General features: G+C 32.5%; 2 long non-coding RNA genes across 3 annotated transcripts; one reads left to right on the top strand and one right to left on the bottom strand.

Moving 5' to 3' along the window:
* Positions 1–2,225: 2,225 nt before the first annotated feature.
* On the bottom strand, positions 2,226–3,517 carry LOC128293138 (uncharacterized). Its single transcript, XR_008283212.1, has 2 exons — positions 3,390–3,517; positions 2,226–2,473 (listed from the first exon to the last, which is right to left on the bottom strand). It is a non-coding gene; the product is annotated as an uncharacterized LOC128293138 (long non-coding RNA).
* A 10,271-nt stretch (positions 3,518–13,788) lies between these two features.
* On the top strand, positions 13,789–16,179 carry LOC128293136 (uncharacterized). Of its 2 annotated transcripts, none has more exons than XR_008283209.1 (2): positions 13,789–14,091; positions 15,938–16,179. It is a non-coding gene; the product is annotated as an uncharacterized LOC128293136 (long non-coding RNA). The 2 variants fall into 2 exon arrangements; XR_008283210.1 differs by lacking the exon at positions 13,789–14,091 and adding an exon at positions 15,059–15,286.
* The last annotated feature ends 1,037 nt before the right edge of the window (positions 16,180–17,216 follow it).

A 17,216-nucleotide genomic window follows, 5' to 3' on the forward strand; every position in this document is an offset into this window, starting at 1 on the left:
CCATTCATTTAGAAGCACAATCCAGAGTCGCCTTATGCTTAACAAGCCAATCCATTCCCAGAATGAGGTCAAACTCTCCGAACGGTAACTCCATCAGATCTCCAGGAAAAATCCTACCTTGAGTTTCTAAGGGTACATCCTTATAGAGTTTGTTTACCCTAACCGAGTTATCCAAAGGGACTTAGTACAGATACCCCACTCACAATCTCCTCAGAGTAGTCCAAGTTGTCCATAATCCGGTCTGTGGCCTCCAACCAATATCCCGCCACATTCGGGGCTATACCAGACACGCCCTTAAAGATCTCCGTTCCGTTAGTCCCGAAGTCATTCAGAAATAGATCCCTGAATTTCATTGCCCGAACTTGCTCCGGTAACCCTTTTCAGAACACGAAGCATTGCCTGTGACAGGGCATCATCCTCGGCGGCTCTATCATACGGCCCATTCTCATCTGTCGGTGGTGGTCGTGCTACTCTAGTGGGTATGTGTTCAGAAGACGAAGATCCAGCTTGAGTACTACCTCGGCCTCGACCACGGCCTTTCCCTGAGTAGCTCTCGTACTCATATCGATTTATCTTGATTACGAATTTTTATACATCAATTCAATATTCCAGTGTTTATTACAGATGTTTTATGAATCAGACAGTAATTTCAAAGTTTGTTTTCGCAGAATCGAAGTCTAGCTACAGTTTCAGTCTCTTATCAAATTTTTCTATGGTTTCAGTATCATCCTATCTAGAGTATCCTAGTAGGGTTTCAGTACAGACAGATAATTCAGAAAAATATTCAGAAGAGTTCAGAGTAATACTTACAGGCTTGGGCCGGAGATTCGGAATGCCACCTTCTAAAGATCTAAATTTTGAAAATCGCATTTTTCACAATCTTTATAAATTTTTTCGAAGATCTAAATTTTGTAAACCCATTCCACAGCCGAGTTGTTGTAACTAGGCTCTGATACCACTAAATGTAGCACCCCAAACCCGACCCAAAAGTTATGGCCAGATCCGGCATGCCACATCAAAAAAACGTTAAAAATTTTTTTCCATTCTAAGTCCAGAAAATCGTACTTGATGTTCAAAAGATTAATTCATTAAGGGTTAAAGTGAATGGAAGCTGTACACCAGGTAGGAAACCGGAAAAGAGGTGGTGAGTCCATCGGACCGCTAATACCAAGCTCCTTCGGATCCAATCCTAGACATGCATACCACCATTTCCACACCTTAACGTCATGGATATTTCTAGGAAACCGATTTGATTAAGTCATTTTAGGAAAAGTGATTAATTTTGGAAAATACTTTCATTCGGAAGCTTTGCTTGTTGTCGTATTATTTTGAAATCAACTGTTGTTTTTGAAAACGCGCCTAAAGCTATCCAATTTCAACATTTAAAATAAGTAATACCTATCTTAGTAATACATATTAAAACCATCAAAATAATTAAGGTGCTTATTACATTTAAAACCCAAAACTTCAAACGTAAATAAAAGGATGTCCAGTTCACGGAAGAAAATCAAACTAGAACGGTGGCCACTCCAATTCCCTCACACCCAAGCCCACTATGGTTGGGGATTACTGCGTGGATGGAAATAAAAGGGTGAGTTTGGGGAAACTCGTGTGTAAATTAACCCAACCATAGCCTATATCACTCAAACCACGAAATAGAATAAGTTGGCCTTAGCCCGAGCAATTGAGAATAAAGCCCATAGGCCCATAGCGAACGAGTAAGATATTACATGTTTATGCGAAACCCAACCATATCCAACCGTATACACCCCGTACCAACCTTACACCGTGTGGGGAGACAACTCGACCCACCCAACCGCTACACACCACGAATTTGCAGCATGGCTGCGAGCGAATAATGTGATAGAGTCACCAATCTGAGATAATCGTGGCGAGCCACCGTATCAGATATATGTGGCGAGCCACCAGATCGATATTTGTGGCCTAGCCACCGAACGCTTCCTCCATAATATAACCCATGTCCCCATGCAATGATATATAATCATGGCATACATCATACGAGAATCAAATCGTCATGCTTTTGGTCAAAATTAACCTTAGGGTATAACGGTAATTTTGCACTTAGGGTATAATGATAATTTTCCATACATAGGGTATTATAGTAATTTAGCTACTTTTAGGGTTTTCATGCATATCCTAACTATTTACGTACTATCAGAACACTTACCGCAAATACTTACTGAATTGGGCTCGTTGGCCCATGAACCCGATCTTTGACCCATTAAGCCAAAATTATCAAAATGTACGAAATCGCGCGTACTGCAGTTTATTACTTTAGATTACCAAATATACAAACCCAACTATCTTACGAGCATTCGCACACTCGCAAATTCCCAAAATACTGACTTTTCGGCATTTCAGCTTTTCGGCTTTTGCCAATCTAGTCTATGAGAGGGTGTCAGTTACACACCTGTTTGCGACGATATGCTGACGAGATCCACACACGAACCGCCTACAATTGGATTACTAACACGTTAATCTAACTATTCAAATACAAACTACGTATTAACCCCTTACAATATTCGGCCAACCACACCTACAGATCATAGTAAGCTTATAAGAAATCAATAAGCAACTCATTAACAAATTTTTGTCAATGTTTACCACATAATCATAATTTCACTGCAAGCTGTCTTCCTGAGCAACAGTCACTAAATCATTTATAACTGGAGCTACGAAACTCCAAATCAAGTTCCGTTAATTTTTCCTGAAAATAGACTCATATATCTTCTATCCATAAAATTTTCAGAATTTTTGGTTTGGCCAATCAATACCAGATTTTTCTCAAAGTTTTGCATGTTTCACTGTTTGACTAATCTGACCACTCTTCATTACGAATCAAATTTCTCATTGTAAAGAATTCAAAATATGTTCTCGTTTATTTCATTTGAAACTAGACTCAACAAGCTTTAATTACATAATTTATTCAGCTTCTAATTCATCTCCCACAATTTATGGTGATTTTCCAAAGTCACATTACTGCTGCTGTCCCAAGCAGATTTATTACCAAATTCACTCTTTCACACATAACTTGCATGCATGTTATTTAAACATGTATATCACCAATCAATCATCACATATCTATGATTTTACTTAAGTATAATCTCCATTTCATCATTTTAAAGCACAACATGTTAGCCGATTTTTCCCTTTAGCATCTAAGGCACATGCATGTTCATTTGTTTGGCTCAACTTCACCTATCTTCCATTTTTCATCAAAAGAACATGAAACAACAACCATTTCCTTCATTTTAATTCATGACCAAATGCTCACAATACAACCAAAACCAAAATATGCTTCAAGAGTTAAGGTAGAATCAAGAAGAACTCATGAACCTCAAAATAGAAGCAAGTTACCAAGAACTTACCTTCAATTTTCCTCCTCCTAATGACCGAATACTCAAGAGCTTTCTCCTCTCCTTTCTCTCTTCTAACTTTCAGCTATGATGAACAAAAATGGACAAAACTTTGTTCTTTTCACCCCTTTTTCTTTTAATAAAACTTCATATTTCATCCATTTAATTCTTTAATACAAAAGACATGAAATTCTTATCATGAAACATTTACTTAACCCATTATCATGAAACATTTACCTAACCCATTATCATGGAACATTTACCTAACCTATTATCATGGAACATTTACCTAACCTATTATCAAATTATATCAATTTGTACCATAAATTATGGATATCAAGTGTACATTTTGTCTACAACAACATGATGGCTGGCCACTTCATGTAAAATGGGAGGTTTGTCATGCAAGTCCTCCTATTTTGCACTCCTATTTATTTGGCCACTTCAATTTAGCCTATAGCATTTTCAAACATTTTCACATAAGTCCTATTTCATAATTTCACTTCCTTTTTCTTATGGAACAAAAATTAACTAAAATTACTGGGTTTTATCTTAAGCTTGGGCCTTCTAGAGGCCCACAAACATAATTAAACCTATGCCAACATTCACAGAATTCCCAAAAATTGGGGCGTTACATTGATTTTCATTATCCTGCAAAATTCCATAAACTTGTGATGAACGATGCTTTTGATATGATTCTCTAAAATATGTTGACTAATTACATTATTAATTATTAAATTATGAGTAAATTTTCGTTTTGATTACTTAATTTTTTTTTAACAAGTTAATTAATAACAAACAAGGGGTTATATATCCAAATACATGTGAAGGAATGTAGTAATAAATATACCCGAATCTATGTTACTCAACCTCGGGTGCAAGTGTTAGATATAGAATGTGTGCTAAATAGATATTTTTGTTATTAAGTGGATGCCCATCAAGATTAAGATAAGTTTTGATGTACTTTAAATTCTAGTAGTCATTTTATACTTCTTATGCCTATAAATAGAGACTTTAGAGAAGATTTGTAAATATCATCATTGATCAATAAAATATGCTCTCTTTTTCTCTCTCATTCTCTTTATTCTTTATTCTCTATTCTTTTATTTTATAACACGTTATTAGCACAATTTTTGTAACGCCCCAAAAATTTAAATTTTTGTTTTTGCATATGTGTGACACAACTGTGTTTCTGCTTTAGTAGTTAAGTGTTCTGGGTGTGTGTGTGAGGTCCCAAGATCAAGCCATGACTTGGGAAAATTTTGGTATTTTTATGAATAAAGTTCAATATTTGGTTGATAGGCTTTTAAATAAAAGATGGTAAGTAATTAATAGAATGGGTCTGCTGGTTTTGTGGTTAAAAGGAAGGTTGATCTGCTATAGGTCTTGTGTTCAAATCCTTGTGTGAGCAAGGATGTTATTTTTGCTCAATAGGCTGAAAGAGGTTTGGTCAAATAGGAATTCTGAGTATTGGAAATAATTAAGGGATTTAGAGGGGTTATCAGATGGATTTTATTTTTATATTTTTTTTCAAAATTTTCCCCAAAATTTTCTAACGTTTCATTCCCTCTATTCTCACTCTGTCGATCTTCCCTCTGTTTGTTGTCGAAATTGCTTTGCTTTTCCATCTTTTGTCGAATCCCCGCGCTTTATTAGTTCAAAACTTTTCGTGCGATAAACGGTAGGTTTGGTGGAACGATTCTTGTGTTGACTGATTAAATCGTGTGTTAACAGAACTCGTTTTGTGTTTAGGAGAGGATCAAAAGGCTAGGGGTTACTATTCGACACTTTAGTAGTGGGGACTCGTCGCTTCGTTCAAAGGTAAGTTTTGGCTGCCTAATTGGCTGAACAACCCCTTTGGGATCGGTTTAGTTTATCGATTTAAGCAGTTAATTTGGAGTCTTTTTGGATGAAAATAGGTTCTAGAGTGCTCGGGGATTATTTTAGCTTCAATTGAAACCAGGTGTGTACCCAGAAATGCAGAAAACGAGGTTTCGAAAAAAGCCAAAAACCTTACTATCGACGCCACACGGGTGTGTGGTTGCCCGTGTGGTAGGTCGTGTGGAGGGACACGGCCATGTGATTGACGAGCCAGGCCCTGCGTGCATGACATGGCCGTGTGATGGCCAGGTAGGCCGTGTGCGACACACGGGCTAGACTAAATAGGGCCGGGTGGGCCACACGCCCGTGTGGGCCCACATAGGTAGTCCCACGAGCGTGTGAGATTTTGGGCCAGGCCATATGATCTATAAGGTCGAGGCTAATTTGGGTCGTGTGGGCCACACGGGTAAGCCACATGGACGTGTGATTCCATTTTCACTGAAATGTTTGTTAAGGTTGCACGGATCGCCCAAGTCAACTGTGAACTTTCCGTTGGGTCAGTAAGCACTACTTAGACACTTATCTGTGTGAATTATGTATTGAGCATGTTATATATATATAAGCATATAAACTGAACTGTATCTGTAACGGATAGACCTGTGATAGCATGACATTTTATTGTATGTTTTATTGCATTGGGTTGGAATGATATTATTTGGAGGAAGTGTACTGAAAGGCTCCTTAGCCTAATATATTGGCAGCACAGTTGCAAACTACTGTTGTGCCGCATTTGGTACTATCTAGAGTGTAGGGATGGGTGGGTTGATTTAATCCCTACATGGTGTGTAGGGTTGGACGGAGATAGTGTGTAGAGGCTAGTGGGGTAGGACTATGATATTGAATACTGCATATATATGTTACTGACACTGTGAAGGGCTAAGGCTTTATGTATGATTGATACTGATACTGTAATGGGCTAAGGTCCAACTGCCACTGTTACTGAAAAATGGCTTAGGCCCAAGACTGTTTTAACTATGCACTGTGATTTGCTATTGTTGTTTTCTGTGGGATTACACACTGAGTTTACGTAAACTCACCCTTTTGTTTAAAAGTGCATAGATAATCCCCAGACCTAACGAATAGGTGCAGCGGAGGACTCGACGGTAGCCACACGTATTTTAATTGTTTTAAATTCAGTTTTGGTATTTATTTCTTAATTATTTTCTGGGTTATTTTTTTATGTAAATTGGACTTTTTGGACTGTTTGCTTTTAAACTTTGGGTTTTAGATGGTTTTTGTAGATTTGATAACTGCAAAAACTCAATGAACAAATGGTTTTCACTAAAACAAAGGGGTTTTTCTAATATGGACGGATTTACCTAATTAACTCGCTTTTTCATAAATTAAATGATTTCTAAAGCTTCCGCAATGAATTATGTTTTAAAACAATCGGCTAGATGAGTAAGCGATTCTTGGAATCAATAAGAGTAATAAACGAGCACAGTTTTATAGTAATAAAATAGTTTTCAAAATTTCATTCCATGTGACATTGCCAGATTCGGCTATAACATCTAGGCCGGGTTTTGGGTGTTTCAATTTTTTTCTCCATAAATCACAAAATTTTTTCCCTTTCACCAAGCCTTACTCCTTTCAAACAATAACCAATGCAATAGTCGTTCACTCAAATTTGCTACTCAAGCTGTTGTTGAATGCTTTCTAGAACTACTGTTATTTCAGTTTTCAAATGAGGCCTACGCATTATGGATAATCATTATGCAAAGAAATTTATATAATCCGTACGTGGTATGTTTTTCTCCTTTGTTGATTGATTTTTGGTAAAATTATTTTATGAAAAATATTATTACTTTAAGGTTTCTTTTGAACTAATACTTTTTTATTAAATTATAGTATGTATTTTATTTGGATGATTAAATTTTTTATGATTAAATTATTGTTATTAAATATGCTTGAAATTATTCTATTATATCTTTTAAATTAAATTTATAAATATTTGATTACAGACATCATAAGATTTTATAACATATATGTGGTATTGAAATTTGGTATAATGTGCACGAGATAATTTTCAAGCATCGTATACGAAAATTTTGATTTTTTATTAAATAATTTTTTTACTATTATATTATAAATGTTATTATGAAAATAAAGTTGTTAAAAATCTTAGGTATATTTTACTATTATTTATTTATTATATCATGTTTATTATAATTGGAGACTAATCATAACAACATGAATAGATAGATTTTGATTTGAAATCCACACATGTTTTGCGATGGTGATTATGAAATAAAGAATCAATGTAGGCATTTAGAAGTCTGTCCTATTAAATTTATTGCATTCCGTGAAGTGAATGCAAACATAAAGAAAATAAAAGATATAATCATGGACCGCTAAAAGTGAGAAAATAGTAATAAATAAGAGAACAATGAGAGTTCTCAAGATAACTCTTCAAAAGATAAAGATAACATATGTTATCAATGTGATATGAAAGATTATTGGCCACATATGTGGCGTATGCCCAAATATTTTGCTTTTGTTAATATTCTTTGAGGAAAAATATGAGAATGTAGTAATAAATTCTATCATTACAGATAGAAAATATTTATCTTATTTGATCTAAAAAAAATAAATATTATTTTAGTATTTGTTAGTACAGAATTAGTTGAAAGCCTCACAAGAGCTTATATATTAATATCTAAAAAGCACAAAATTTGTGATGGTTAATACATTAATTTTAAAATTATTCATTATAATGGATATCATATTGGGATTGTGAACGAAGAAAAAAAATCATATTTCATATTAATCAAAAGAGGATTGGGTTATTGATTTCTTGTTATAAATTGAATTGATCGTAACTATCTTTGTGATATTCTTTTGTCATCATCCCCGTTAAGGGGTTGAAAGCGAAATATTTGACTACGAAATATCTACATATGAGCAATAAAATATAATAGATCTATCTAAAGCTCGTTATTTTTAGTTGCACCTGAAGTTGCAATCTTTTTAAAACTGTGAGTATAACTCTACAATATTCAAATAAGTTCTTAACTAAAATTACGAGGAAAAATATTACTGATGAGAACTTTGCAAGAGAGAATTTATTCAACTTTTTATGGTTCAAATGTGCTCCTATGGTAGCAATATCGTTAAATTTTATTTTATTTTTACTTATGATTGAACAAAAGTTTTTAAACACCAAACCTAACCATTCACTAAAAAGAATGTAACAATATGTAATAAATTCAAAAGATATAATCTTTAACTTGGATGTAGTAAATTGGACTATAATAATAGTTACGAGGGATTGTGGAAATAAATTTTCTCACCACCAAAAGTGGAAAAATGAAGAAAGCAAGAAAAGAATAAGAATTTTCAAGAACTTTTTAAGAAGAGAGATAAATTATTTATGAAGAGTAATTGGTTATGCACCTATCGTACACTTGAAAAATAAGATCTACTCTCAAAGTTTGCTATTAATAGATTTTGATTGGATTCAAAATCTACTACTGAAGTTTAATTTGCTTACTTTTTATCATCAAGACTCAATGTAGAACAAAAAAAAGGGGTATGTCTTTAAATATTAAATCAACTTATTATATGATTTAAATATTTTGAGATGGTCTTCCTTTTTAAGTTTTGATTACAAGTGTTACATATTGTTTTAAGCATCTCATTTGTTCATGAAATTAAATATTAACTGATTTATTTATGTAGCTATAGTAGGTTTTATAATTAAATAATATATTTGATTAAAATATATCTAATATGCAAATTTATGTTAACAAACCAATAGATTTTATGGTTATTCAGATTTGATTTAGTTCAAAGAATTGTTAAAGATGGTAATGTATACGTTTTATATTATTCCATTTGTTAATTATTTAGAGAAATAATATGAGCAATTGTAAATGACAAGTTCTATGAGCTTGAATGATTGAATTTTGAATTAAATTTCTTGCATGTTTATGGTGATGGTTATAAAAAATTACTACTTTTTCATTATGTCATATTTTTATGTTTGAGATGTGACGTTTATTGATATATTTAGTATAGGCTTATTTATATATATGACCTAGGCAATTATTCTTGATAGTTAACTGATTATACAAAACTCTTATTAAAAGGGTTTTAAAAGTATTTTAAATTGAACTCAAGACTTCTCGCATCCGAAGCGAGAATCATACCACTAGACCAAATACCCTACATTTAAAGATTTTGACATATTCCTTGAAACGAATATTGCATATAATTATTTGAAAATTATATTTATTGACTTAGTGGCATAATAGACTTCACAGTGATTTAGACATTTCCAGTAGTAAATGTCACAATAATACTTATATGTGGATACAAAGTAAAAGGAATGATAGTAAATTATCAATTTGTTATAATTTAGTACAATTGAAACGCTTGTTAAAGTAAATCAGAATTTTACTGATACAAATGCATTTAGTACTTGGCGTCACTAGATAGACCATCCTGGATTATATATGATGTGAAAATTAATTGAGAATCCATATAGGCATTCATTAAAGAACCAAAAGATTTTTTAATTTAAAGAATTCTCATTTGTTGCTTGTTCTCAATGAAAATTAATTGTTAGAAACTCACTAGCTAAAGTTGAGATTTAGTGTCTTACATTTCTAAAATGAATATGGGCCTATTCATTTACCATGTGAATGGTTTTGATATTATATGATTTTGGTAGATGCATCTACAAAATAATCACGTATGTGCTATCAACTTGCAACCTGTAATTTACAAGATTGCTTATTTAAATAATTAAATTCAAATCATACAATTAAGACAATTCATCTTACTAATAGTGATGAGTTTATATCTTAGTCTTTTATTGATTGAGTTTGAAACACTTTTGTAAAAGTTTGTTATTTATGCGCATAATAATTTAGAGAAATTATTGATTGAACGCCTCTGATTAATGTCTAAATCATTACTTATGAGAACTAAACATAAGATTATATTGATTTACGTGTTGTACGCATCAAACCAATAAGTTATAAATACTGTCCATTGCAATTGGTTTTTGATCAGGCGCTAAATATTTCTCATCTTTGAATTTTTGTATGTGTGTATATGTTTCAATTGCTCCACCACAACGCACAAAGATGAGTAAATCCTCAAAGAAAGTTGGGAATATATATTAATTACAAGTCTTTTTGTATTATTAAATATTTTGAATGTATTGGATATTCAATTGTGTCATGATTTGTGATTATCATTTTGATTCGATTATTTTTCCGACATTAGGGGGAGAGAAATAATAATTCGTAATAAGTTAGGGGAGAGTAATTTGAATCAGAAATTCAACAAGGATAACTCATTACAAGTTAATTGTTAGATGTATTTACAAACTTAATGAGAATAACCAAGTGTTATATATCACCTAATATTTTAATTTGAATAAAAGCCTCAGTCGGACAATAAGTTAGAATAAATAATAAATTGATCAGTTCCAAGGATGAAAATTCTTCTAGATGGCCATATAGTGGAGGCGGGTACTCTAGAAGAGACCCAAGACATAACTATTAAGTAAAACTTTAGAAGTGATTCAGGTATCTGAAACTAAATTTTACAATAATGAAAATAAGAGATCTCGATCAGTTATGTTAATTTGAGAAAATGTGGAACCAAATAATAAAAGTGGTCGACAATGATTTTGCATGCGATATTATTATTGAAATACTGAAATAAAAAGAGGATCTTGAATAAATCTATTGAGAAATATAGATATCGAATAAATTGATCAAAATAGAAAGATGCAACTCAAGTACAATTAAATTCGTGGAGTTTTTGAACCAGTAGTCTAAATATCTAAAGGTATAAAGCCAGTAATTGTGCAAATGAAGTAGTTTTGCAAAAGCGGAATAAAAATATGAAGTTTTTCGCTAGGTCCTAACATTGATTATGAGAATATTAGATATATTATTTTGACAATTCATAAAAGATTTAACTTGCGTCTAATGGTTGTTGTTACAACCTTTTATGAATTCCACTATATAACAAAGTTTATATTAAAATTCTTAAAGGATTTAGGATGCTAGAAGCATATTGAAATTTTCAGGAAATTGCTCATTTATATAGATTAAAATAATTTGAGCATATATGGTAAATAGTAGTTGAAGGAGGATTATAAAATGATCTAAAATACCTATTTGTGTTTTTATAGTAGAACCATGATTAAAGTTTGCTATGATTATTATTGAAACTCCTGAAGAGATCAAATATATTTTCCCAAAATTTTCCCTCACCCATGACTTTCAAAAGAATGGTGATATAAATGCTTAGCAAATACATTCAAATAGTCATTTGAAAGACTAGTATTCAAGATTGAATACGTAGAATATGAGAAAGTATGTGATGTTTTCATGAGGGGGAGTAAATACGCTTTTTACTCTTTTTCCCTTAACCTAGGTTTTATCACATTGGGTTTTCCTGGTTTTAATGAGGTAGAATATTATGCATATTATAGATATGTGTACTCTTTTTCCTTCATTAGAATTTTTTTTCTACAAGGTTTTTATCTTAGTAAGGTTTTAACGAGGTACATTATCTACCAATAGACATCCAAGGAGGAGAGTTATGAATATCTTATTAAGTGAATGTCCATTAAGATCAAGATAAATTTTGATTTACTTTAAATTCTAATAGTGATTAGAAGTAGATTTTTACTTCATTTATACTTTTTATGCCTATAAATAGAGAGTTTGGAGAAGCTTTGTAAATATCTCCATTGATTAATAAAATATGCTCTCTTTTTACTCTCCCATTCTCTTTGTTCTTTATTCTTTATTCTTTATTCTTTTATTTTATAACAAATTTCAGTTTTATTTTTATTTTCTATGTATTTAGAGAATCTTTAGAAAGTCATTGAAGAGATATACCCTTATACCCATATTCAAATATACATCAAATACAAATATTTCAAGAAAAAATAAAGAATTAAAGTATTATAGATCAAAATGATTTTAGAAACAACAAAAAGGCTACCCTAGGTTCGTTGTGATAGATCAGATTAATAGTGTATTTAAAAAGAAAATTTGCTACCTTGGATAGTAATCAGCTACCAACATTTCAAATTTCAGTGTCAAACATATACTTTCTGCACCAGCTTGCCATCCTACAAGTTCAAGTTACTTTGTTTTATGATCAAACTTGAAAGATCAAAAGAAAATCGAGTACTAAAATGTTGAGCATTCTGCATAAGGATGAGCTTTATGTACATCAACTCATCTCAACACTCAGTTTTGCTAATTTTTAAAAATAACAATTAAATTTTATAATTATATTGTTTTGACTCTTTAATTTTTTTAAAATGTTCGTGTTTGACACTCATGTTTGATGTATATATATAAAATATGATTCAAAAAAAAACCTTCAAATAGATGCAAAAATTTTAAAAAGAAAAAAATAATAAAGTTAAACATACCTATATCAACCACATGCTCATAACTACCAACCACTCGAGCTTAAGTAACATATCCTTCATCTAAGTTTCAGCATAACAGACGCTGCACACTAGAAAAATAGAATCTCACGAATATACAATACTATCACTAAATAATTGAAATTTAATTTAGCAAAAACTTTTAACATAAGAATTATAGGGTCATAACTGAGAAAACCTTTATAAAATTTGATTTGACAATAAATTTCAAGATATGTAAATTAATAAACCTTAAAAAAACAACTTAAACTTTTAATAGTCTAGTAATATTGAAAAATATAAAAAAAAGTAAAATTGAAACACCTAGAAAGTTTTAATGAAATGCAATAATATCCCAAATTGTCACTTCCCAAACTTTTCATGTTCACAAACATAGTAAGAACATGTAAAAAATTATTATAAGAGGGAATGAGTTTACCTATTCAGTAAGTAACAAGCTTTTCCCTTGGTTGAGTTAAGCAAAAAAGAAAATATTTAGACCAAATATTTAGTAAAAAATACATAATTGTAAAATTTATGGGTAATTCATAATAAATAATTCAACGCATATTCTATGTCAAAATTGTAATAAAGACAAACTAATAATTTTTGAAATACAATCCACTTCTTTTTTATAGCTATGCTCATCCTTAACCCCAGTGACTGTTAGTACAAAACTCTAGTGAGGAAAATCTCGAACACACGAACGGAACTCGAATAGAAGAAGAAATAGGACAAGGCTCCAAGGCGTGTATCAAGCCACTATCTTTAAGGTTGTAACGCCCCAATTTTCGGGAATTCTGTGAATGTTGGCATAGGTTTAATTATGTTAGTGGGCCTCTAGAAAGCCCAAGCTTAAGATAGAACCCGACAATTTTAGTTAATTTTTGTTCCATAAGAAAAATGGGGTGAAATTATGAAATAGTACCTATGTGAAAATGTTTGAAAATGCTATAGGCTAAATTGAAGTGGCCAAATAAATAGGAGTGCAAAATAGGAGGATTTGCATGACAAACCTCCCATTTTACATGTAGTGGCTAGTCATCATGTTGTTGTAGACAAAATGTACACTTGATATCCATAATTTATGGTACAAATTGATACAAATTGATAATAGGTTAGGTAAATGTTTCATGATAATAGGTTAGGTAAATGTTCCATGATAATAGGTTAGGTAAATGTTCCATGATAATGGGTTAGGTAAATGTTTCATGATAATGGGTTAGGTAAATGTTTCATGATAAGAATATCATGTCTTTTGTATTAAAGAATTAAATGGATGAAATATGAAGTTTTATTAAAAGAAAAAGGGGTGAAAAGAACAAAGTTTTGTCCATCTTTGTTCATCATAGCTGAAAGTTAGAGAAGAGAAAGGAGAGGAGAAAGCTCTTGAGTATTCGGTCATTAGGAGGAGGAAAATTGAAGGTAAGTTCTTGGTACCTTGCTTCTATTTTGAGGTTCATGAGTTCTTTTTGATTCTACCTTAACTCTTGAAGTATATTTTGATTTTTAGTTGTGTTGTGAGCATTTGGTCATGAATTAAAATGAAGGAAATGGTTGTTGTTTCATGTTCTTTTGATGAAAAATGGAAGATATGTGAAGTTGAGCCAAACAAATGAGCATGCATGTGCCTTAGATGCTAAAGGGAAAAATCGGCTAACATGTTGTGCTTTGAAATGATGAAATGGAGATTATGCTTAAGTAAAATCATAGATATGTGATGATTGATTGGTGATATACATGTTTAAATAACAAGCATGCAAGTTAGGTGTGAAAGAGTAATTTGGTAATAAATCTGCTTGAGACAGCAGCAGTAACGTGACTTTGGAAAATCACCATAAATTGTGGGAGATGAATTAGAAGCTGCATAAATTATGTAATTAAAGCTTATTGAGTCTAGTTTCTAATGAAATAAACAAGAACATATTTTGAATTCTGTACAATGAGAAATTTGATTCGTAATGAAGAGTGGTCAGATTAGTCAAACAGTGAAACATGGGAAACTTTGAGAAAAATCTGGTATTGATTGGCTAAACCAAAAATTCTGAAATTTTATGGATAGAAGATATATGAGTCTATTTTCAAGGAAAATTAACGGAACTTGATTTGGAGTTTCAGTAGCTCCATTTGTAAATGATTTAGTGATTGTTGGTCGTGAAGACAACTTGCAAAGTGAAATTATGATTATGTGGTAAACATTGACAAAAATTTGTTAATGAGTTGCTTATTGTTTTCTTATAAGCTTACAATGATCTGTAGGTGTGGTTGGCCGAATATTGTAAGGGGTTAATACGTAGTTTGTATTTGAATAGTTAGATTAACGTGTTAGTAATCCAATTGTAGGCAGTTCGTGTGTGGATCTCAAATCAAGATATCGTCGCAAAGTGTGTGTAACTAACACCCTCTTTCTTAGTCTGGATCGGCAAAAGTCGAAAAGCCGAATTGCCAAAAAAATCGGTATTTTGTAGATTTGCGAGTGTGCGAATGCTCGTGAGGTAAATCGATTAATGTTTTTGGTAAGCTGCAAAATTTGGACTGCAAAGTGCATGATTTCTGTGCCCTCGATGTTTTTGGGCTTAATGGGCCAAAATTGGAATGATGGGCCAACGGGCCCAATTCGGTAAGAACCCTCGGTACATGATTCTGTTAGTACATGAAAAGTAGGAATATGCATGAAAAACCCTAAAATAGATAAATTACTAAAATACCTTTAAAAGTGGAAAATTTACAGTTTTACCCTTAGGAGATAAATTATCGAAATACCTCTAGGGTTAAATTGACCTAAATGCATGTTTGACTATTGTTATTTACTGCATGCCATGTTGTTATTATCTGATGCATGGGACTTGGATATTGACGGAGGAAGTACTGAAAGTGGCTTGTCCACGATCTTGGAGGCTTTGCCTCAATTTATGATAATCGAGCAGCAAGGCAAGAATGTGGAGTGTTAATGGGTGGGTTGAGCTATTCCCACATGGAGTGTATGGCTGGTACGGGTGGAGTGTAGTGGTTGGTGGGTTGAGTAGTCTCCCAAATGGGCTTGCATATGTTTCTTGATGTTGCATGTATTTTGAAATGGGCCTATGGGCCATCTTGTTATCTGAATAAGGGCTAAGGCCCAGTTTATTATAATCTGAAAAGGGCTCGCCCAATACCACTCATATTACTGAATGGGCTTAGGCCCAATAGGCTTGAGTGACTTAGGCTTTGAATGGGTTTTCCTTACACTTGAGTTTCCCCAAACTCACCCCTTTTATTTTCATCCACGCAGGAAATCCCCAACCATAGTGGGCTTGGAGCTGTGAGGGAATTCGGAGTGGCCACCCATTCTGAAAGTTTGATTTTCTTCTGGTGAACTGGACATCCTTTTAATTACGTTTGAGGTTTTAGGCTTTTAAATGTAATAAGGCCGCTTATTTATTTTTGATGGTTTTTAATATGTATTACTAAGATAGGTAATACTTATTTTAACTGTTGAAATTGGATAGCTTTAGGGCGCGTTTTCAAAAACAACAGTTGATTTCAAAATAACACGACAAGAAGCAAAGCTTCCGCAATGAAAGTATTTTCCAAAATTAATCACTTTTCCTAAAAATGACTTAATCAAATCGGTTTCCTAGAAATATCCATGACATTAAGGTGTGGCAATGGCAGTATGCATGTCTAGGATTGGATCCGAAGGGAGTTTGGTACTTAAGCAGTCCGGTGGACTCACCACCTCTTTTCCGGTTTCCTACCTGGTGCACAGCTTCCATTCACTTTAACCCTTAATGAATTAATCTTTTGAACATCAAGTACGATTTTCTAGACTTAGAATGGAAATTTTTTTTTTAACATTTTTGATGTGGCATGCCGGATCCGGCCATAACTTCTGGGCCGGGTTTGGGGTGCTACAAAGGTTATATTTGCCCCCACCTATCTTCTGTGTGCAAACGAGTTTCAAGAAAATTAACCTCGAGGATACAATGAAGCCAATGACTATTTGTGTTTTTCACTGATGAGAATAGCCCATACACACTGAGCAATGTCTGACAAGAAACTCAATTTCTATAAAGAATTTCTGCAGTAATACTTTATAGAATAATCTAATAATATTAGAATATAAAGGAAGGAAAGAAACAATATTAGAATTTGTTGGTATATTTCCAAATGAAATCTCATTTCTATTTATAGGAATTTTCATGTCTCTTCATAGAGACATCTTTCATTAATAGGTGTCTTTCGAATAATAATGTCTTTAAAATAAACACATAATTATTCATTTAATTATAACTATTCAAATAATATTATTTAAATAGTTATAATTCTTTTCGAAAATCAAATAATATAATCTTTTGATTAATTGCACCCATTCATTTATAGTTATTGGAACACTATAAATATTTGAAAATGTTCCAACAGTGACAAAGGTCAAAAACCACAAATAACCTCAACGGTAATTGATCTGAACAAAAGGCACAATTAACCTCCAGTCGCATTGGGTTGAAACAAAAACCAGTGGGTCAATACAAAAACCACAGATCACTGTAGTGGCAATGGATCAAAAACCA

Source organism: Gossypium arboreum, chromosome 5 (assembly GCF_025698485.1).
Source record: "Gossypium arboreum isolate Shixiya-1 chromosome 5, ASM2569848v2, whole genome shotgun sequence".
NCBI classification, from domain to species: Eukaryota; Viridiplantae; Streptophyta; class Magnoliopsida; order Malvales; family Malvaceae; genus Gossypium; species Gossypium arboreum.